Raw genomic sequence first — 21,619 nt, 5'->3', positions numbered from 1 at the left:
TAGATTTAACTCCTGTGCAAGATACTCCTGTGGCTTCAAGAAGATAAGATAAATATGTTCATTTTAATGTGGACATTGAGCTCCAGAAGCATATTGAAAAATTAACCAAAGGTTTGTAATTATCAGTTACTGACTTCTTAAGGACTTCTTAAGGAAAGTACTTATCTGGGTTTGTGTTGATAGTGTACTTAAAACAAGATCTTATTTCACATAGTTATGAATATTGACTTAAAGTCAAATCAACAATTTTTTTTTAAAATATGAGAATTAGCATTTGCATTATCTAGTTGTGTAATAATGTGGTTAAATATTATTTGACAGGGAAGTATTTCTCATAATACAGAGTTAAGGAAAGCAGGTTCTCTAATAATTACCTTAAGTCCTTTTAGGAACCTAATGATTACTTTCTAACAGTTAAGGAATTATTTTTTTTTCTTTCAATAAGATGCATGGGTAAAAAGATACTATAACTGGCAGTTAGTTTGTAAGAATATGGAAAGGACAATCTGGGCATGGTGATTTCAGGAGGGAGAGAAATAAAATATCAAAGGAACTCTTTTAAATTTCTATTGTAATATAGGTGCTTATTGAAACCATTTCTATAGGTACTGCTGATACTTAAGTAACTTCTGTTTTTCTTGTGGTATTTAATATTTTATATTCTTTGGTAGTTTATGATTCTACCTGTGTACATAACTTACATTCTTGCTATACAATTTTGTTGTACTTTGTAGAATTAAATGATATGGAGAAATGTCACTCAGACATGGTAGAAGAGCTTGGAGTGACAGCCACAGTGAGTTATCAACAGTTGTGTCATCAGACTGTTTGACACATGTTACTTTGTAAAATCATAGGCTTCTGGTGACACATAAGAAATGTGTAGTCTCTGGCTTATGTGGTTTGTTTTAATTCCTTAGGTGCAGCTATCTTCTTTGAATTCAAACACTACAAGCCTAAAAAAAGGTTTACCAGCACCAAGTGTTTTGTTTTCATGGAGATGGATGAGATTAAACCTGGGCCAATTGTAATAGAACTGTAAGTGACATACATATAGGATTCATACTGTACTAATGGTTACTAGTTCATGTTTCTTCTTAGTCCCTCTTATCTAGAATGTAACATTGGAGTAAATCAATAATCAAAGTATTTTAAACAATCATCTTTCTATTGTGGTTACAGATACAAGAAACCCACTGACTTTAAAAGAAAGAAATTGCAGTTATTGACCAAGAAACCACTTTATCTTCATCTACATCAAACTTTGCACAAGGAATGATTCTGACATGAGTAATGTGGAATTTCTGTGAATTATACCACTCAGTAGAAACCATCATAGCTCTGGGTAGCATATTCATCCTTCAGGAGGCAGGAAGTGAGCCGTACCTATAGGCCAGTGAGTCCATTGCAAAGCTGTACCACAGAACTAAAGTCCAGCACCTCATTGTTATGACTCCTTTGGATACAAGGTTTATTGTAGATTTTGAAACATGTTTTTACTTTTCTATTAATTCTGCAATTAATAGTCTTTTTCCTAATTTACCACTGTTCCTACCCTGCTTCCTGGAACAATACTGCTGTAGTAGGTATGCTCATCTTCAAACTTTAAAATACAGCAATAAGAATGTGCTAGAGTTTACACATTTGCTCACTTTTGCTCCAATATGGTCTTTTGATTTGAATGAACTTCAAACTTTTGAATTGAATTGGGTAGGATAGTTCCAGATTGCTTTGAAAGGAAATTGGATCAGTTATGGTCTGTCTTATAGGCTGTTCCTTAGAGCTGGACTAAATTCACCCTTATCTGATAGTTCTACTTAGAAATAGTGTGCCTTGACCAGATCAATATCTTATAGAGGAGTGCCCCCCAGATTGTAGCTGTGATTTTTTTCCAGATGACCAGATTGTTTTTCTGAAAGTAAGCATATTTTTAGTCATGTTGATTAGTTGTTCTACATCACATTGCTATTGTTTCTAGGGTTAACATTAATGATTCTAGGGTTAACATTAAAACCATCTCTCTCAGAATAATTACAAATTTTTGGGTGGGTTTAAATCATGTCATCTAAATATAATTGAGTCAGATGCTAATGAGATACTGCAGGAACAACTGCTGTTTTTCTGACAACTGATAGTGAAACCTTAAAACCTGCATACCTTGTCTTTATAAAGTGATGGGTATGTAAAATCTGGAAAGATATTCTATTTTTTTTAAATATAGGTAGATACAACTGCCATTTATTTCCTATTTAGATATATTGACATTCATATGAAAATATGCAGATCATTAGCCTATTGTAATTTCACCATTTACATTACTTTTAACTTAATGATGAGACATAAATAAATCTTTCATAGTACACAAGGTGGATATTTGATACACAGAACATAAAAGTTTTGTGAGGAGCTTTTTTGTGGGTTACATGTAGAACCCATGTATTTTAATATTCACTATTTTAAATGAACAGTGCATGAAGGGAATGCAATACTTGGCCTATTTTTAAACTAGTGTAAACCCTAATCATACCATCTGTTTGCTTTTTAAAACGAATAACAGTTATTTTAGCCCTTGCACTTCAAGAGATCTAGTCTTCAATTTTTCAGTTGTCTGTTAGGTCAATTTTGTTTACTAGATGAATGTTAATAAAACTATATGAGGCTGAAAGAATTCTCAACCAAATTTAGTCTTTTCTTTCATCTGGATTGGGTTAATTTCACAAGTGCAAAAATAGTTCAGTTTACAGTAGTTCTAGGAAATGAAGAATTTGCCTTAATAAAATGTTCACTCAACTGAAACTCTGAGTAGTCAAAATTTCCAGACTGTAAACTTCTCAAGAGAAGGGCCTCATCTTCTCCATGTCATGTAAACTTTCCAAGGTGCTTGGCAGCAATCTGTACCCTGTGGAGTACTCAGTACCTTTTTGTTTGATGTTACTGATGTTGAAGTTGCTCCCTTAAAATCTACTATTAAAATGTAGCAAAACTGATACATTGTTCTTTGTTTTTTCATAGACTATAAAACATGTATATCAAAGTGATAATTTAAAAAAAAAACAAACCTTTTTTTTGGTTGTAGATGAACACAGTACCTTTATATTTATATGTGGTGCTGAGGATCAAACCCAGTGCCTCACAGGCAACCCCAGCCCCTCAAAGTGATAATTTATATGAAGAAACATTTAGCATCCTTCACAAAAGAATGCTTTTCTTAACCTCTATTTATTTATGTGATGCTGAGGATTAAACCCAGGGCCTTGCCTGTGCTAGGCAAGTACTCTACCACTGAGCAACAACCCCAGCTGCCACCAAAGAATGGGGTTATATGAAAAAAAAAGAGGATGCTTTGTATGAATGTCTTTCATCAGCATTAAACAAACTTAAATTGAACATTGTCATTAGCTTAGCTTTAATTCAGACCTGAATGACCAAACCTCCCCCGCCAAAAAAGGTGGTTTTATCTTGAAGCAATTAACACAAAACAATCTGTATCTCACAAATTAGTTGTTTAAATTTACTTTCTAGTGTGGGAGGGGATGAGTCACTGGACAATAATTACAACTATAGCAGTAATACTTTCAGGTTGAAACACTACTGCTTCACAAATGAAATGATTTTAGTAACTAAACTCAAACACAATTTGCTGGAGAGGACTTCTAAAACTTTTGAGATACAAAAGTATAATTGAATCAAGGGACAGTATTCTCTCACAACCGGTATATGGGCAGCTACCTTGGGCTTTGCTACAGAAGTGGTACAATCAGATGGATGTAAGGAGAGGCAACTACGGATGGGTTCAGAACTGCTCAGATAAACTACGTAGAATGCATTATAGCTTACTAATAGAATAAATACAAAAAAGGCTTTAGAGGGAAAACTACTGTTGCTTTGAATAAAAAAATAAATCTGCCTTTCCTTGAAAATCTATCTTCCTAGCTGACATCACCTTTATTTAAATGCTATTTTAAAATTAGAAGTTATAGTAACTTCAGCATTGCCTTGTGTCCTGTAGAGGTTGAAAGATACATTCAAAATTGGTGTTTGTGACTTAAATTTTATTTTACATGGTTAAAAATGGCATAAGCTATTATATGGTTTTCATCTTACACACAGCTGCTGCTTCTGATATTAAATGGAGGCTATGTAGATTGAATTCTTCCTAACGGACTCATTCTTTTTGATTCTGAGTCATCTTCAGAAGTTTAGAGATTTTGTTTCACAGAGATTTTGTTTCACACTGAAGCTTTTGCCCCTATTTTGAGAATACTTAGGGGACATAAAAAGAACAATGATATGTTCTAGGTTTCAACAATCCTATTACTTTCTAGTAAAGAATAGAAGAATATGGTCTAGCAGTAAACATAAGTACTAGGCTTTTATAATTCTATTTAAATCTTAAACCTCTTAAAATGTACTGTTAAAATTTCTGTAATTAAAATTACAGCTCTGGAGAGCTAGTTGTTAGGAACATTGTTTTAAAGACAGTAGTTACAGATTCAGGACTTGCTTTAATTGATTTTTAAATAAAATATATTTGAGTATCTGTTAAAAAAAAAGAATTTAATTCAGCCCATAGTTGCTGATTAAAGACATTATAAGCCTTAGAGTTTCATTCATTCTTTCTCAGAGGATTATACTTTTCTAATTTTTTTATCATATTCCTTGAAAATCAGTGGCAAGGTATGGGAAAGAGAAGAGTGTGTGTGTACATTTTTTTTAAAGAAATTTCCTTATTATTTTTTTTTAATTAATTTTTATTGTTGGTTAATTTCCTTACTTTTTATAGACACAACATACCACCCTATATTTTACTGTTATAATGCAATAATGGCAAAAGCAGTAGAACTTCAGGTCAAACAACTCTTGCTACTAATGTAAACTCATTTTCAGAAAACCATTCTCACATCAACAGTGGTTAGAAAAAAGTACATGAATGTGCTACAAAAATAGAGCCACAAGACTTCTCACAAGTAAAAGAAATTCCTCTGTGTAAGACCACAGTTGACCAAGGTCCAGCCTCCTTAACAGTGAGCAACAGGAAATATGCTGCCAAGTCACCATCTTCAGTTCTGAGAGTGAGTTTACATGCTTCCCCAATGGCACAAAGTCTCATGACGATCCAATGAATCAACAGACACTTGGGAAATATTAATAAACAATTTTTTATGAACTATTACAACAAAGAACTTCAGCAAGAAGGAAAATGAAGTTTATGATCTTTGAGTAAACATTTTTAGCGTAACAGTCTCTGTGACCAGATATTTAAAGAGAAAAATCAAGGTTATAAAACACCATTTCTCTGTTATCAACTGGAATACACTAAAAATAGGATAATGGAAATACATGTTCTTAAAGCATTTCCACAGGAAATGTCCATAATTATGACATTCTAAATCATTTAGCAATTGTATATGCTACATTAACTAAAACAAAGGTATTCCTTATTGCACATTTTAAAGTTGGAAGGATACTCTAGTTTAAGTGGGGGATATTTAGGGGGAAAATATTTTGGCTCCAAATGTATACTGCGCCAAGGCAGCTTCATTCTAAAAACATAAGGCATTTAAAATAAACTTTTATATTTTCAAGCCAATAATCCTTCAACACAATGAATAGTTCATAGTCCACTTTCTGACTAAGTGTCAGAGGTTAATTTTATGGGCCCTGTTTTAAGGCCTGTGAACAGCCCTCACTACTCTGAGAATCGGGTGTAGGTGGAGGTTCATCTTTAAAGCCTGAAGACATTAAGTCTTTTGCAGCAGGTGGTGGCCCATAGTCTTGGGGACCATGAGTTGGAGGTGGTAATGGGGCACCAGGAATGAAGTACTCTCTTGGGCCAAATGAGCCTAAAGGTCTAAATGGTGCAGGTCCTGGAAAAAAATCACGAGGGTCAAAAGGCAAATCCCATTGTCCAGGTGGAACACCTGGTGCATATTCTCTGAAGCCTATTGGTGGACGCATACAAGGACCTGGAAAATAAAAAGGAAGTGATGTAAATACCCAGAAATTTCTGAACATGGGTGATTTCAAGTATGTTAATATAGTCTTTAATTTCTCCCAAGCCTAGAACATCAACTGGTGAACATCCTGACTTGCCAGATGAGGCAAACTGAAATAGAACAAGTTTAGGTTATAGCCTGGCCAACCAGCCATGAAGCAACATATTAAGGATTTAAACATGGCTCTACCTAGCTCCAGGCTTATCTTTTTTCTTTCCCTACTATATAATTGCAGAATTATTTCTATCTCAAAAGAGCTCCATTTATATTTGGAAGTACTATATTACCATGACAAGATGATAGATTATGAAATAAGAACTTTACTACATCAAAGAAATTTTGATAAAAGGAAATCCCACTATTTATTATTGTATCCATTAAAAATTCATGAAGTATTTCAGCATGGACTTTACACATGCCATCAGAATCAAGGTGCATGCCCCCCTGGAAAAGGCCTTCCACAGCCACCTAATTAAATCAGCAACATTTATTAGGTCACTGTTAAATCCTCTTTAACACTTCCCTCTGACTTTTCTCAAGGTAAGGAGGGTTTGACTTTTCCTTTTCTATATTCTATAACCTACTGCTTATGCTTCCATTATGGGTGATTACAAACTTTATGTTATAGGATTTTCATATCTGTGACAAAATTTTAAGTTATGGCATGTGTCTCATCCACCTTTCCATCTATTGCAGTGCATATCAACATATTTTCAACAAACATCTGCAGAAGTAATATTTGTGGCTTTTCTCTATATAGCCCCTTATCCTTGTCTATGAGATAGCTATTGCCTATCTCAGTAAAAGATTATGTAGTGTCCCATATATCCCAGAAAACTGGAGGAAAAGTTAAAATGTACTCAGTTGTATCCTTTCATTGTTAAGACCTGAGATAGCAACCAGCTGTTTTAGCAAGCAATAGAAATGAAAGATGAATGTGATTTATAAGTCAATCACTACTGTTCAGATCATCATACCAAATGGTGGAGGAATTGGCCGAGGCCCAAAAGGCCCACCGAGCTGAAATGGCGGTCCATACCAAAAGGGAGGTGGTGGAGGCCGTCCCATTGGGGGTTCCATGGGAGGGCCCATGAAGGGTACCCCTGAGAAAGGAGGGGGCCCTTTCATAGCCATATTAACCTGCAATTTAAGATTTGAAAGCAGTTAAAAGTTTTAAAATTCCTATGTATTAAGACAAAGTACCAACACCGATAAAAGCTAAAACCCAAAACAGGCACCTGTCCAGAGAATACCATCAGTGCAACAAAACTCTACCCACCCCTCCTGTGTATTACCACTGACAGCTTACAGAAGTTAGAAGGATTCCACAAGAGGGAGCAGTTTGTTAGTGATTATATCTGCACAGGAAAGGGAAAGGCAAGAGGACTGGCAGAGGTTATTAACAGAGGTGATTTCTGACCAGTATGTCATGCTGTATTCACTACAACCTATTTCAAAGGGAGTCCCCACCCTCCCCATCACTTCCCTTTCATCACAGTAGCTCATTACTTCCATATTAAGAATGAACAGAATAAAATGAAAAATACATTCTGTACCCATGTAATAATAGCTACTATTCAGAGTATCTTCAGTAAGTCTTTCATAATTATTCAACCTCTGAGATCTTTAAGTAGACTGTCTTGTTTTAAATAAGAGGGAACAAAAGCAAATGGATTATGATAATTTGTTGAAGGCCACACTGCATATTAAAGGGTCTCAATCCCAGGTTTGCCTCCAAGCCATGCTTTTCCCACCTCTACTCCTCTATAACAACGGGTGTTTGCTCTCTTTTAAATCTTCTACTACAAAGGGGTTTGGGGGTCTTATCTAAGCTGCCCTTAGATTTCTCCAGAAATGTATATTCCTGGAATATGTATACACTGGAACTTGAGAAGTATTTTCCAACACAATGCTATATACATAAATTAGGAAGACAAGGCTTTAATATTTACTTTCATTTTACTGTACACCATTTGAGATATTGATTTATCATTTCCTATGAGTAGTGAGTTTGAAACTAAACAATTAAAAATTTATTTTATTATAGAGCTGCAGAAGACCTACCAGATATAATAGCAACACAGTTACAAGAGAACGCACTTATGTGAACAAATGAGACCATTGCTTGGGACTGGCTCAAGAGGTAATTTCAGATTATCATTGTTGCACTGAAAGAGTATTTCACTTTCAGAAAACCTGATACCAATCTAATTCAAATCACTCAAAATAGGGTTTGCACAAATGGAGGAATTCTTAAATAGCATTCTTCCAAACAAAAATAAAAATGATGAATTATATAATTTATAATGAATTTACTTTGCCTTAGAACATTCAACACAAAACACCATATAAAGTTAGAGTGATAACTTTTCACATTCTGTAGTTCATTATAGTTGTACACACTTAAACCACATTTCCAAGGAGAAAAGTAAGCTCAATATTGCATGCAATTTAAAGCAAACAAGATCAGTGTCATGCTCTGAATATCCTTCCCAGAAATGCACAGAATAAAACCCAATTCAGTTCTCAACCTCTAAGTACTTACTCCAACTGGATGCTCAGTTAAAGAAGTAATGGTAGAAACTGAGGGGGTCTCAGGTTCTTGGGGAACAGTTTGCTTTTTAAAAAACAAATGGGATAGTACAAATAGAACACAAAGAAGGATAAAGCAAAGAGCAAGTACTGTAGGAAAGCAACATGTTCCTGCACGACCACGTGATTCACAGTAACTACAGAACTTACCTTGCCCTCATCCGTCACCTTAGCTGGAGAAGAACTTTTGGAGCTGCTGTTCATGTGAGCTGGACCACATCCTGGGTCTGTTAGAGATCAAAGAATGGATTCAGACTTATTCTAACATGAAGAGAATAAAAATCCTGCATCCACAATTACAGATTCTTTGAAATTACTTGGTCTCTTTACCAGAGGCAACGGGTTTCCCAGATGCTTCAGAAGACCATTGAGTACGAGGTAAAGGTCCATCCATTGACCCTTGGGAAAAAAGATCAGAGCCCTTGTATGTATTTTTCAGAAGAAATAAACCACTGGTGGACAGGTCAGGGTTCAACAATAACTAGAAAGCAACATTAAAAATGGGTTGCTCAGGGGTTGGGGTTGTAGCTCAGTTGCAGAGTGTTTGCCTAGCATGTGTGAGGCACTGGGTTTGATTCTCAGCACCACACCATCTACAATTAAAAATATTTTAAAAAATGGGTTGCCCAATACATAAATCACAATTTATGAAGAGACTTAAGTAAAATAAAGAACTGCCTTGGGTTGATAGAACAGCAAATTAATACGTACTGGTCCTAAACTTTAAGCTACAGACTTGAAGTATGTGTAAGTTGGCTTTCCTTTAGTCTGTATAACCTGACTTCCAATCTTACCAAGACTACAGTCCTATTTAGAATTGGAAATAAGACTCAGTATTTCATATTGGAAATATGTATGCTACATAAAGTTTATGGCTACTTTTATAATATTTGGAAAAGGAACACCATAGAGATTTAATTTAAAGATAAAGGTTTACACTTCACAGTGTAAAATTTAAAAGAAAAAAACAATACCGGGACCTCGAGGAAAAAAAAATGTTTTCTATTCTAGAACATATTTTACAGAAAACATTCATTAAGATAAAGTAAGAAATTATCTTCTATATATTGTACAGGCCCAAATTCTATGTTTTCATTAGAATATTCAAAAGGGAAAAAAAACCAAAACCTTGAAGTAGTTTACTATAAAGCAACATGTAAATGCTCACCAAATCCATATCTAGGCATATCTCTTTGATTAATAGTAGCAGAAGGAGGTCTCCCAGCTGGCTCTGCTGTCAGTGAAGGGGAACAGTCTCCACCACTCACAGGGGATGGACCAAAAGAGCCATTATGGTTCAGTGGACCTAAAGACAACAATGCCGTGTTACTACTTTAAGGCAGCCTTCTCCCTGACACCAACCCCCACACCTCCCGCTTTAGCAAATCATTCAGATTATTTCATAACCATTACACACAGAAATAAAAAGTAATTTACATACATTCTGCACCAAGAAATAAAATAGCTCCTTTTACAAAGTGCCCCCTACTTCTCAGAGGAGGATTTTGTAAATTTGGTCTCCCTGGCATTGGTTTTACAATCACAGGTTCATCTTGCCGCATTGCCATCTTTTGGGTCATTTCCAGTAGTCTTGAATATTGAGAAAGAATGGGCTGAATTATGAAACAGCAATCATAGATAATATCTAGCATAACCTTAAAACACTATAAAACATACAGTAAGATACCAAAAATCACATACTTCTGTCTCAAATTAGCAGCTTCCCTTTTCTCTTCAGCTATAGCTTTTTCTGCAGAACGAGCTTTGAGCTATTAAAGAGAAAATATTCAAATTCAGTTGCAGTAGGCTATGCAAAAAATAAAGAAAAGGGGAAAAAAATCTTACCCAATTATCATGAGCTTTCTTCTCATGCATAGCAATCTGAAAAAGACAACACATTAAAAAAATGTTTTTAGGAATTCATTATTATAGCCTATAATTGTCTGTATTAGATATCAAAGAATTCTGCAACTACAGGACAGTATTAATTACTACCTGGTTTTTAAATGAGCGCTTGGTTTTCTGTAATTCTTCTTCCATCTCTTCAATTCTCTGCCTAAGAATTACAACAATTGAATAAAATTTGAAACATTCTGACCATTTCCCCTTTATTCCATCAGCTATACTTTTAAAGACTTTTATCATACATAAGAAAAACATTTCTATAGTTATATGAATCCAGTGTGATCAAAACTAATACTACAGGCCAGGTGCAATGCCACATGCCAGTAGTCCCAATGATTGGGAAGCTGAGGCAGGAGGATCACAAGTTCGAGGTCAGTCTCAGCAATTAAGTGGGAACCTATGCAACTGAGACCCTGTGTCTCAAAGTAAAAAAAAAAAAGGTCTAAGGATGTAGCTTAGTAGTAAAGCACCAAAAATAAATAAATAAAATAAAAACCTAATACTAATAACTTCTTTATCATTTAATTGCTAGAGATTCTGAATTGATAAATTATAATTTCCTTAACTGTTCATCAGTGTGTTCTCAAGTAATTCTGCTAGAAATATCTTCCTCCTTAAAACTTTTTATTTTTTTCAAATTATATCCATAGAAGATTTCCAAGGTCTATCAAATGCCACACTTTTGTGGGTCTTGATATAACACACAGCAAACTGATTTCTTAAAGAATTACTACAACATACAAAACCCCCAGAACTGTTTGCATTGACCAAGTTCCCTATGGTCTTGCCCACTGGGTACAAGTAAATTTTTGTTAACATTTTTCATTTGTTAAGTTGAAATTTATTTTTTCTCCTGTGTGAATTGAATGTGTTCATATCCTCTCGTTATTTATACTTCCATGCTATTTTCTTCTATCTACATAATGTAAAAAAAAAAAGATTAAAAAGAAAGCTAACACTAATTCATTAGACACTGACACCCTCCTTTAGAAACTGAACTCACTTGTAATTTTTAACTTCCTGTACAGCGGAAACCACCTTTTCATCTGTAGCTGACAGCTGCTGCTCTTTTTCTAGTCTCTCACATTCTTCTTGACTCTGTTTCCTAAAATAAAACCAGTTATCAAATCAAAAGTTTCTCTTTGTGAATATCACTTCCCACAATTCTATAAAATGCTTAGGCACATAAAATAGGAATTCAAACCTGCAATTTCATAAATCAAACTCTGGCAAATCACTTACATTTTCTAACTTCTCCTCTTAATTCTCTACTTACCAGTAAATAAAATAAATGTGAAAACAACATGTGCCCCAAGGGCAAGTCTCCTGTGTGTAAGATAATAAAAACTCACTTTACTTCAATGTGGAAGATCAGGACTGATCAACCTAACATAATTAAACATATTAGGATAAAGCAGGGGATAATTCTTTTCTCGTTTCTGCCATGGGTAGGACACTAAGTATATCTTTGTCATGGAGGAACTCTTTTCTCAATCCAAGACTGGTACCATAATAAACATATAGTCAGTCAAAGAAAAAATCTTCTAGAATATATCTTTTAGCTATGCAATTAACCACAGAACATTTTTTCACACTTTAGATATCTATTTCAAAAGAATTGTAAATTAAGCAAAAAGACAAATCTGAGTTTTGATAATGTCTATCAACCAGAAAAAGAAGCTAAACTGACCCACTATCAGAGTATTATCTACTGACAAGTTTTAACTCTGATCATGAAACTCAAGATGTTCATCTACTGACACAAAGGTAGCCACATTTAATGATTTAAAAAATACTATTTTCTGCTATCCTTGTACTACTTTAGCCATAGTTCCAATTCAAAAGATAATTAACTTGAAACTTAATTTTCCATAAATCAGAACTACAGTAAAAAAGGATTACTGATACCAAATAGAAAAAGGGGATTATATATTCTTATATAGCTTCTCATTTAATTCTTCAGCAAGTATTTTATGAGTGGCTATAATATACTAGTTACCTTGTAAGATGCTAAAGAATAAAAGAGCTCACTGTTTCAGGTATAAATGATGCCTAAAGGAATATAATAATTTTCCCCACTGGCTTAAGAAAGAATATGGAGAAAACTGAATCTTGAAGGACAGAGAGAATTTTGTTTCCAATTATCAAAGAGTTAGTCTGAGAGCACTAAGAACAATCAAAACATCTTTATAAGAATACAAAATTGTGTTTGAAGGGATCCAAGCTAAAAAGTCAGTGAAGATATACGTATGTGGCCAAGATCCATTAGAAAAAGGAAACTCATAATTACAAGTAAGGCTGGCACTTTAAGGTACTTTTCTCCTATTAAAGATAACACAAAGATATGAGTCTGAACCAAGCCTTCATTAAATTCCTGGGCTTAGAGGAAAAAAGAGGCTACCAATAAAGGGACCCTTAATAAAAGCCCTAGCCTTTGAGTTTAGATTAGAAAGTACTGCACACTTAAGTGATGAACAGGCAAAAAATCCAAAAGGAACAATACTGAAACATTGAAAAGACAAGTCATTTTTGAATTATCTTAATTGCTGACTAAGTTTAAAGTGACAAACTTACTCAAGTAACCTCAACACTTTTCTATAAGAAGATAACTTTGTCTTAGTCCTCAAATTTCATCTATAATTATCACAACAATGTTGGCCAATCAAAACTGACCAGGCACTCCATAAGACAAAATTCTGAGAGAAAAAATGCCACAGAAAAGGAAACCAGCTAATGGGGTTATCCGCACATGTTTTAAAATCACTGCGCTTTATATAGTCAAAAAAGTAAAGTCAAGAATATGAATTTCAGGGCTGGGAATATAGTTTAGTTGGTAGAGTGCTGCCTTGCATGCACAAGGCTCTGGGTTCAAACCCCAGTACCACAAAAGAGGAAAAAAAAAAGATTATGAATTTTGTCAAAGGATTAGAAACTATAAAACCAATAAATAGTTGGGTGTGGTGACCTACCTACAGTCGAAGATACTCAGGAGGCAGAGGCAGAATTATGAGATTAAAGATAGCTTGGAAAGCAGTAAGACCCTAGTCCCTTATGAGAAAGAGCAAGGAGTCTGGGGAGGTAGCTCAATAGTAGAGCACATGGCTCAAGGTCCTGGGTTTGAGCTGTAGTACTGAAATAGGACTGGGGTTGTGGCTCAGTGGTGAAGCACAGGCCCCACATGTGTGGGGCACTGGGATCAGTCCTCAACACCACATAAAATAAATAAAATATTGTGTCGGGCTGGGGATGTGGCTCAAGCGGTAGCGTGCTCGACTGGCATGCGTGCGGCCCGGGTTCAATCCTCAGCACCCCATGCAAACAAAGATGTTGTGTCTGCCAAAAACTAAAAAAAAAATATTAAAATTCTCTTTCTCTCTCTCTTAAAAAAATCCTATAAAAAATAATATATTGTGTCCATCTACAACTAAAATAATATTTTAAACCCTGAATTTTTTAAAATCCTAAACTCAATGAGTGATTTTAGCAGCAGATTTGGGAAGTAAAATAAATCCTAGCACTTTTAAGACAGGTCAGAAGAAAATATCCAGAAGAAGTAAATCCAGAATGTAGGAGGCAGGGGAAATCAAATTCTAATATGCATTATTATAATCAGAAGAGAGAATGAGGTAAAATCAACATTTAGAAAAAGACTCGAAAATTCATCCCAAGCAACATAACTGCAAGAGGAAAAGTGGGTGGGGTGGGGAAAACTACACCTAGGCACTTCCCAATACAACTGTTAAAAAAAGAGAAAGGACTACAGAAACTAGAAGAGGGATAAGACCAAACAACAATGATAATGGACTCCTTAAAGAAAAAATTTAAAACAGATGGTAATTAATTGGATATTTTTAAATTGCTAAAACTAAGTAACAGTCAAAATTCAGTAGCCAAAAGAAAGATCCTTTAAAAATGGAAACTGGTTTTAACTCTAATCATGAAGTTCATGTCAACCTAATACAGATTATAAAGGTAGTAATATTTAGTGAATAAAATACTATTCTCTGTTTATCCTTGTACTACCTTTGATACACTAATCAAATCTATCATTAAAGGACAATGTTCAAATAGAATGAAAATAATTTCAAATAAGAAACCAACAGTGTAGAATGCAGAACTACAGAAACTTTAAATATGTGTATAAATTGAATGAATGTCTTGTGGAGTTCACAGTATATGAAGTACTAACATACAATGCCACAACAGTTATCTGATTCAGGAGCTACTTAAAGCCCATAAAAAAATAATAAACCTATTAATCTATGTCAGGTTTTTATTAAATCCAGAATATATACCATGGCCTTTAAATTATGAGAAGATGAATAAAATAATAATTATATAATTATAATTCCATTATAATTTATGATTACATCAAGCTTATACAGGGGATGAGGAAAATAATTAAAAATATTTAAACTATTAAAAAGATACAAGGAAGAAAAAAAGAACAGGTCATCAAATAGAAAGCAAATTCTTCATAAACCACACGCACATATTGACATGGACAGACTTATATTTTAGAAAGTCCACTCAAGCGGCTATAAAGAAAACTACTAAGAATTTGAAATAAGTTATATACAAATATAAAAAATGGAGAATGAAGACAGATGATCTAGGTTAGAAACAGAAAAGATGACACAGGCATGAACTAACATAGTACCTGGGGATGAGTAAAAAGAGTAAAAACCACCGATGATGACTGAATGAATTTTGGAGGAGTTGAGAAAAATAGTGCTACAATTTTACTGCATTACAAAAAAATTAATTGCCATTTAGGTCATTCAGATTACTAGTAGGGACAGAGAAAACAAGTGTTCTTTTTAAAAAAATGTGATAAAATGAGAAATGTTTCTTTGAAACAGGCCAGGAATTTAGAACTGGCCTGAACAAAAATTTGAGATTCTAAAAAGGTCGCTTGGAGATCACAGAATTTTAGAAAAGTTAATGGAAAGGTTTCAATATTTAATGCATTAATTAGGCAACAGAAGTCAAAATACCTAAAAATAGTTAGGTCTGTAAGAAGGTCTGTCTTTGCTTTACAAGATATATATATATACCGAAGAGTAAAATCAGGTGCAAACAAATAAAATCTGACACAACCTATTTTTAGAGAATCCAAGTATTTTTGTGGATTAAAAACTTCAAATGAACTTTCAAAAAATAACTAGCTCCACACTAAGAAGATTAATATATAAATATATTCTACAAACAAGTACTTCTGTAATCATAACTCCTAAGGTCCGTGCCACAGTTCAATTTTGTGTGAACATCTGAGATATTCAAGTCCAAAACTTGTACCATCAATAAGTAAATATTATCCCTTTTTGAAGTTTTTATTCTACTAAAACATGTCATTCCAAATCACTCAGTATTTTTAAAGGTCCAGAGTTAGAGATACAAGTTCAAAACATTAGAATTACATAACTGATCACAATGAAAGGTAATTAAAATAAATAGGGAGATCATAGAAAGGGTCTAGAACTTTGAGAGGTATTTCCACATCAGTGACTGTTAATACCATTTTACCACTTCCAGCCTTCATATGAATTTGACAATTGATTACGATGTCCTCACAGCCTTAGTTTATGGTTCCAACTACCTCAGGACTCTTAAGACTGACAATGGAAAGAAAAATGCAACTTATAGGAAACAAAACACAAAGGAAAAAAGACAAATCTCTACTTATTACAACTAGAAGAAATTGTAAATAATCTTAAGAAAACATAAAATTATCTATTAGTTCACACAGTGATAACAATAACAAACAATGAAAATCTTACTTTTGTAGTGCCATCTCATTTTTCTGGTAGAGTTCATTTAAAATCTCCACTTTCTGCCTTAGAGTTTTGCATTCCTCTTCCAGTCCAACTTTAGAAGACTGTAGTGAATTGCAGTCACCTTCTAATTTCTTTATTTGGTCTGTAAAGGATAAAACAGCTTATCTCTATATGTGTACAAGGACTTAAGAACTTGTTTGAGGGAGTAGTGCCAAGAAAAGTAAGAAGCATGAAAGCAAGAAGCCATTCTTTATCTTTCCAATAAAATTTTATGTCTTTCCAACATGGCAATTTCTTCTCAAAAAGAACCCACCTTTTAGATTACATTTTGTGGACATCGAGGCTCTTAGCATAAGTTGTAAAAGTTTTAGATCCTCTTCAACTACTGATATTGTAGTTTGTGTCTAAAAATTGCAGAAAAGAGAGGTATTCTTAAAAGTGAGGCACAGGAAGAATTCACAGGCACTATGGGACTCTTACAAAGAACTATACCCGAGAGACATCCATCATCTGCTTAATTTGATCTTTGATCTTCTCGGTCCGATCACCTAAAAAACAAAAGACTTTAGCTTTTTCTTTCCTTACTTTTAACTCTATATTCTCCTAACTTCCCCAAACTAAATAATGATTGTGTTCAAACACCAGAAGAAAAAAATCAATTAAATAACTAAACTGATTAGACTAATGACTTTTAAGAGAATTGCAAGCTTAGATTTAAAAAAAAAAAGGAGAGAGAGAGGTGAATTTCAGGCTGGGGTTGTGGCTCAGTGGTAGAGTGCTCACCTAGCATGTGTGAGGCACTGAGTTTGATCCTCAGCATAAAAATAAATAAAAGTACTGTGTCTGTCTTAAAAACAAAACAAAAAAAGGTGAATTTCTAGTTTGCACAACTAAAATGTTATCTATGCTATTCTTGTAAGATAAAAGCTATTCTTCTCTCTCAGATCTATCTTCACCTGGGCAAGTAAATGTCTTATTTAGAAAGATTCAATCCTCTATTTTCTCCCTGAATCTACTACCAGGTGTGGTTTGAAATACTTGCTATGTAAGCAATATCCAACTTGGGAGAAAACATCTGGAAATATTTTCCTCATCAGTAAACACTGTTACACTCCCTCTCTCTAGCTTTCTGATAGTCTCTAGCCTCTGTTCTCACAGCCTTAGTTTATGGTTCCAACTACCTCTGGACTCTTAAGACTGACTGTGGACCTTAAAACCACAGAGCCATAGAGATGATGAGTATCAAAATCAACTATCATCTGCATAAGAAATAAATTTCTCTTACTGTACAATGTTCAATACTCTAAGTATTGTACAGGATGTGACTATTGTAGCTGCAGTGTACTTACTAGTTTTCAATGGGATAGAAAAGGTCAGTGTTCTTCACATGCCTATTGCTACATTACACCCCAGCAACCCACCTCTGCCAATGCAACAGACATATCTATAGATCCAGTGATATGTGTCTACAACCCTGAAGCTTAAGAAGAAAATCAGCCAGCTGAAAAGTGGCATCTGTATAAATATTTAATTAAAGACAGGAAACCAAAAAAAGGATTCAACCTCCCTGAGACTGATCTTACCTGCTACCTCTCCGTTGGTTAATTCATCTGACTCATCTTCTCTATTTTGATCCTCAGATTCAGATTCACATTGTAACCGATTCAACTGTGTGATATAATTAGTCAAAGCCTAGAAAAGAAGCAAAAGGTTGGAAGACTCTCGATTTTAATTCAGAAGATTTCAGGAGAAATCATGAGATGAAACATGTATTTGGAGTATAAACTTACATTAATAGTATCATCTTTGTGATTAAGAAATACAAGTAAATCTTTCTGGGACTTCTCAAATGATTTGATGTGTTCACTGAGCTCAGCGTGTGATGTACACCAGTCTTTGACTTCCTGCTGCAACTGAAAAGTCAAAACACATGAATTCCTGTGGGTTAGGGAGGGGTTTCTGCACTGGATACATCAGGACTACAAGACTTAGACAAAGAAATAGAGAACCATACTCCTCGGTGGCCTGCCTCAATTGAGGGGGTTGAGACCTTGGTTAAGGAAGAGGGCAGAGTGGCCCCAACTCTCACAGCTGCAGTAAGAACATCAGAGTTCTCAGGAAGTTGACCCTGTTTATTGCATTCCCCAGAAAATTGCTGCCAATTCAAATAATTTACCTCCAGCAGGAATGGCTGGGCACATATGACTGTCTCCTAAATTTAGACTCCTTATCATGTAATCTTCCCTTGGCCAGTGAATCAGTAACTACTCAAAAGAGGATCATAAAATACTTAATTTTCTGGTTTAAAAAGTTTCTTTGAGGCTATGCAAGTTAATAACTGATTGACATTTGATAAGAAAAGCAATAATCCAAAAATCCAAAACAGATGGAGAACATATATATGCACTCAATTTAGGGAGCATGTTTAAACTTTGCATATCTAGAAAAGGTCGTACATGAATATTCCTTACCTCAGAAACAGATCCAAGAAAGATACAAGATAATGATATTCACTTCTCTAGTTTACATTATGTATGACATCAAATTTTCTTTACCTGCTCTTTTGTCGTCTTAAGTATGGTATTTTCTTTCTGAAGCTGACAGCATTCCAACTTCACCTTCTCTTCATGAAGCTTAGCTTCATTAAAGACAATTTGAAGCTAATGCAAAACACTACAGTTAGTGAATTAATTCCAAAGAAAAAACGAAGTTATACTTTCCCAAACCAGACATCATATAGTTCTCATTTTTTGCACATTTTAGCACACTTCAAATTTTTGGTCCGCAACAAAACTAAGATGTAGTATTAATATCCCATTATGCCAACTATCCCATTAGCAAGAGTTGGCAGCTTTACCTCTGAAAATTCAGAATTATTCACTGAAATGACATCTTCAAGCTTCTCTATAGATTTCTTATTTTCAATTATCTGCCAGGTGAAAACAGAACACAAAATATGCATTAGGATTTCAGTAGAAATAGTGATATGTGTGTGTGTGTGTGCGTGTGTGCGTGTGTGTGTACGTGTGTGTGTGTGTACACACATATATATATATATACTAAAAAAGATAAACACAACAAAATATTTGTCAAGCCATCCCATTACATTTCAGTAATGCAGGGGATCCAGCTTTGAACTAAGCAAAAAATCAAGAACTGAAAGAGATGAGGGAAAATGAAGTCATAAATATTTCATGGCATCCACAACCTTACTGTTTATGAGATAACCAGAAAAAAAGGTCAAAGTATAGAAAATCATAATGCAATAATAAAATGTTTTAAAGCATAGAAAATTAATTAATTACTGTTTCAAATAAACCAGTTCAAATTAGTAAATTTTTTCTAGTGATAGAGAAAAAAATTTCCCAAGATCATTTTTAAAATTTTCTTATCTGAAGTAAAAAATGATAAAATTTAAGGGAGAATAGACTAATCTCACATACAGAAGAATTCCCAAAAATTTATAAAGATATTCGCTCCTTAAGGAAGTGGACATAACTCCCCAATCTTTGTTTGCAATGCCTGGGATTGAATCCTGGGCCTCATGCATGCTAGGCAAGCGCTCTACCATGAGCTGCATCCTGAGCTCGTAACTCTTCATACTTTAACTGTGGGCTGTGCATGGTAACTTCCAAAGAATATAATATGAAAAGGATTGGAAAGAATTTTTACAGTGAAGAAATCTGATAAATACTACCTCAGCTAGGTGATCAAGCTTACTTGGGGGTAGGATATTTCAGAACACACTCTCTACTATCTTTTGCAACTTTTATGTAATTACAGAAACTTATAGAAATTGAAAATGAAATATGTAAATAAAATTTTTTTAAGTACAGAAAATTGATTAATTCATTACTCTTTCAAGTAAAAAGTAAACAAATACTGTTCAATTGGACAATAGTTTTTTAGTTGATCTGCATGTTTCCAAGGGCAGAGCAAAGCAATATGAAAATTATCCAAGGTTGAGAATAAAAATATTTCCTAGGCCCATAAAAATAATTTGTTGTATCAGTACTTAAAAGTTCCACAAAATGGGCACAGATGTGGGTTCAACTTCCTTGACTCCTAATCTTACTTTAGTTAACAGCTGGACTAAGTTCAACTTAACCAATTTTACAAAATATTTCAAAAGCCAAATTAAAGCAACACTTAGCAGCAAAACTCTTACCAAGTCGTGATTCTTAGCATTCTGTTCTCTTTCAGATTCTAACATAACATGAAAACTTTTAGCTCTCTCATCCAGAAATTCTTTAGCTTTTTCAAGAAGCTTTATTTTATCCTGGGAAAAAAGGTGTCAAGATTACTCACTCATTACATTTACTTTTGAGTTTAGAATGTAATTCCCCCCAAAGAAGGGATTTTTACCTTATATTTAGTTGCTTCATCAGAAAGAATCATATTTTGTTTCATGGTTTCTTGGATCTGTTTCTCTGATTCCTTTATCTATGTAAATAAAGCATTCAGAATTAAGATACACAAATTATAGTGCTACTATACAAGTTACTTCCAGACAAGTGACCCTTTCCAGAAGAAAGCAGTACTTAATACATATGACTGCTTAGAATTTGGATGATTTGTAGGAAATAATGAAGTAAAAACTTTAAAATATGATTTTTAAATTAAAACAGGTAGAAATGATTCAAGCTAGAACCAAGGGAGAAAGAAACAAAAAAATAATTATACCTTCTCTTCATACTTTGAAAATTTCTGTATCAGTTCTTCATCTTCTTTCATGAAATTGATTATCTTTTGGGCAATTTGCTGTTCAGTGACTACAAGGGGGAAATACACAAGATTATTACAATCACTAAATGAAATCCAATTACTCAATCTACTAAAAGCAAAGACATGTTATATGGTACTATGAGGAAATACTTCTTAGCATAACTATTATGCTTTTAAAAAGCAATCTATGCTTATTAGCAATTAGAGTATACAATTATTAAAATTTAAGAAAAATATAAGAACAATGATATTTTGCTGGGCGCGGTGGTGCACACCTGTAATCCCAGTGGCTCAGGAGGCTGAGCTAGAAGGATCCCAAGTTCAAAGCCAGCCTCAGCAAGAGCGAGACACTAAGCAACTAAGTGAGACTTGGTCTCTAAATATAGGGGGTTTGGGATGTGGCTCAGTAGAGTGCCCCAGAGTTCAATCCCAGGTACCCTTCCCATCCAAAATGATATTTCAATTTAAGCTTATTTCACAGATGGGAAATACAGTAAAGTGTTGTAGCTTGATATTCCTCCCTTCTCAAAACACTTTCTTTTCAGAAAATGGAATCATTTAATTCTTTGCAAAGAAAAACAGAAATGAAAGCATACTGATTCACATTACTATTCTTTAAATTAT

At 34.2% G+C, this 21,619-nt stretch overlaps 1 pseudogene; it reads right to left on the bottom strand.

The window, feature by feature from the left end:
- Positions 1-5,021: 5,021 nt before the first annotated feature.
- LOC143640991 (transport and Golgi organization protein 1 homolog) overlaps positions 5,022-21,619 on the bottom strand; it is a 40,101-nt pseudogene continuing 23,503 nt past the window's right edge.

The sequence above is a fragment of the Callospermophilus lateralis genome, unplaced genomic scaffold (genome assembly GCF_048772815.1).
Source record: "Callospermophilus lateralis isolate mCalLat2 unplaced genomic scaffold, mCalLat2.hap1 Scaffold_82, whole genome shotgun sequence".
Taxonomy (NCBI): Eukaryota; Metazoa; Chordata; class Mammalia; order Rodentia; family Sciuridae; genus Callospermophilus; species Callospermophilus lateralis.
The sequence above is the reverse complement of the archived record's forward strand: the minus strand, read 5'-3'. Positions and strand labels throughout refer to the sequence as shown.